Source organism: Lactuca sativa, chromosome 8 (genome assembly GCF_002870075.4).
Source record: "Lactuca sativa cultivar Salinas chromosome 8, Lsat_Salinas_v11, whole genome shotgun sequence".
NCBI lineage: Eukaryota > Viridiplantae > Streptophyta > Magnoliopsida > Asterales > Asteraceae > Lactuca > Lactuca sativa.
This window is the reverse complement of record NC_056630.2, coordinates 238,738,177-238,741,410: the sequence shown is the minus strand read 5'-3', so window position 1 is coordinate 238,741,410 and position 3,234 is coordinate 238,738,177.

Here is a 3,234-nt window from a genome sequence, read left to right as displayed (position 1 = left end):
TCGGTGAAGATGGTGCACTTTGTACCATAAAGGTAGTGCCACCAGATCTTCAGAGCAAATACTACTGCTCCCAAATCAAGGTTATGAGTGGTGTAATTAACCTCATGTGTCTTTAGCTGTCTCGAGGCATAGGCAATAACCTTTCCTCGCTGCATAAGTACACAACCTAGCCCTTGATTGGATGCATCGCAGTATACTACGAAATCTTCTGTCCTTTCTGGAAGAGACAAGATAGGTACGCTGCACAGGGTTTGCTTCAGCGTTTGGAACGCAATGTCTTGTCTTTCTCACCAGTTAAAAGTTACACCCTTCTGAGTCAGGGTGGTAAGTGGCTTGGCGATTCTGGGGAAATTCTATATGAACCTGCGGTAGTAGCTCACAAGTCCTAAGAATTGACAGATCTCTATTGGCTTTCTTGGTGCTGACCAGTTCTCAAATGCCTTAATTTTGGAGGGGTCCACGTGTATTCCCTCTTCACTGACTACGTGACCGAAGAAGTCTACCTTCCGAATACAAAATTTGCACTTTGAGAACTTCGCGTACAATTTCTTCGCCCTTAATGTTTCTAGAACTTGTCTTAGATGCTGACTATATTCTCTGTCGTTTCGTAAGTAAATAAGTATATCATCTATGAATACTATCATGAATTTGTCTAGAAAAGGACGGCACACACTATTCATTAAGTCCATGAACATTGCGGGTGCATTTGTCAGACCGAAGGGTGTCACTACAAACTCGTAGTGACCATAACGAGTTTGGAATGCTGTCTTGGGAACACCACTCTCATGGACTTTTAATTGGTGGTACCCTGATCTCAGGCCGATTTTCGAAAAGTAGCTTGCTCCTTGGAGTTGGTCGAACAAATTGTTTATTCGCAGTAGAGGTTATCGATTCTTAAAGGTGAACGTGTTTAGTTTACGGTAGTCTATGGAAATGCGGAAAGATCCATCCTTCTTCTTCACGTAAAAGACCGGTGCTCCCAGGGTGAGAAGCTCGGTATGATGAATCCCTTACTGAGCAGTTCGTTTAGTTGGCTGGATAATTCTTGCATCTCTGCTAGTGCTAGACGATACGGGGATTTGGCTATGAGGTTAGCTTCAGGAATTAACTCGATTTGGAACTCGACTTGGCATTCAGGAGGAACTCCTAGGAGATCCTCGGGAAAGATGTTGGGAAAGTTACAGACTTCAGGGATGCTCTCGAGGTCTTTTACTTCTTATTTCTCGTTTCCTACGTAAGCTAAGAATGTGTGATACTCCTTGCGCAAAAAATTTTAGGCTTTGACACAAGAGATGATGCGAAGGTTCATACCGGGTTTGTCGTCGTAAATGACGAGGGTTTCACCACTTGGCAGATTAAGGTGAACCACCTTCTCGTAGCATATAATATCAGCATGGTGAGGACTTAACCAATCCATGTTGATGATGATGTCAAAGCTTTTTATTGAGACCAAAATAAGGTCGATTTTAAAGGAAAAGTCGTTTAGAGTGAGGGTACAGCCTACGTATATGTCGTTAGGGCTTTCGGTTTTACCGTTGGCCATCTCGACAGTGAATGTTTTGGCTAGTGATTGTGGTTTTTGTATGAGTAGGTGTTTAAATTTATGGCTCACGAAACTCCTCTCAACACCACTATCAAAGAGTACGCATGCATAAGAGTTATCGAGGAGAAACATACCTGTGACCACCATGGGATCCGCTATTGCTTGCTCACGTCCAATAGCTAGCACTCTGCCCACTCTACCAATGTTCTTTGCTTTCGGGCAATCTCTCTTAAAGTAACCATTTTCGCCACACCCATAACAAGCTTGGCTGAGTCCTCCACTAGGGACCTAGGTGATTGGTTGTGTCGGTGCCTTATAGAAATGGGTTGTGTGCCCCTTCTTGTTGTAGTTATTGCAATGCATCTCCCGACAGGGTCCGTGGTGATGGAAATTAGATTATTGCACTTTGGTAGGTTCCCAACATATCTACTGGGAGGTGCTGGAGTAGCAGGTACAATAGCTGGAATAGTAGCAGCATGAACTCCACTATTTGTTGTTTCTTCGAGGGCTCCTGCAATGATTTCGCCTTTCTTTTGTTCCAGGATTTCTTCTTGCTACCACTTTCTTTAGGTTGCTCGGGGACGGCTGCCATGAATCCTTGACGAACCACATGATCTACGAGGGTCTGTGCCAGACGCTTAGCAATGTTGAAAGTAAGTGGATATGCAGGTATTTCGTTCCCTTGGATCCGAGGAGAGAGTCCCTAGATGTATCTTTCTACTTTCTTGCTTCCCGGGGTGACCATCCCGGGACACAGAGTAGCCAGGTCACTATATCTGGTAATGTATGCAGCAATATTGGAGTCCTTCATCGTCAGACCCCAGAGCTCCTGCTCTAGCTTTTGCACCTCGCCTCTCAGGCAGTATTCTGCTAGCATTAGTTCCTTTAAGTCTTCCTAGCTCATGGCATTGGCAATTGGAAATGTCAATGACTTGACATGACCGTTTCACCAAGAAAAGGCTCTGTCTATGAAAGTGCATGCTGCAAATTTCACTTTGCTTGTTTCGGGGCACGCATAGATTTAAAATATTGATTCAGTTTTCTCGAATCAGCGTGTTAAAGAAATGACACCTCCGATGCCATCAAAGCATTTGGGTTTAATGTTCGTGAAGTGTTTATATGAACACTCCCTTGGGTGTCCATGGCTATAACTGTGGTTAGAAGGGTTGAAACCACGACCCGCTCCACTAGCGCCACTTGCATTGATCTGCATCATGACTGTTGCCACAACGGTGGTTACTACTGCTTGGAACATAGCAGTGTCATACTGAGGAGGTGGTGGCGGTGGATTCGTTGGAGGGTTGTTTTTGTTCCTGTTGGATTTCTTTAGAGGCATCTTTCTCTATAATGATTTAAGAGAAAGTGATGATAAGTCCTCTATAGTAGTCATAAGTCAGGTGATATTGAATAAGATATATCTTATTCTGACTGTTATAGTGTTCTATTAAGCGATTTACAGTAGAAGTCTACTAATATAAGTAAACAATCGCAAATTTCATTTGCTGAAATTTATATCATCACTTGAAACGAATTTGTATAGTGTGACTCGTACCTAACCCCCCTATAATCATATAATGTATACAAATTATATACAACTAAGACTAAATAGACATTCGAATAAATGATCCTACTCTAAGTCCACAACCAAACAAGGAATGGGAAGTAAAGCTAAATCACAAATTCTAAGTCTT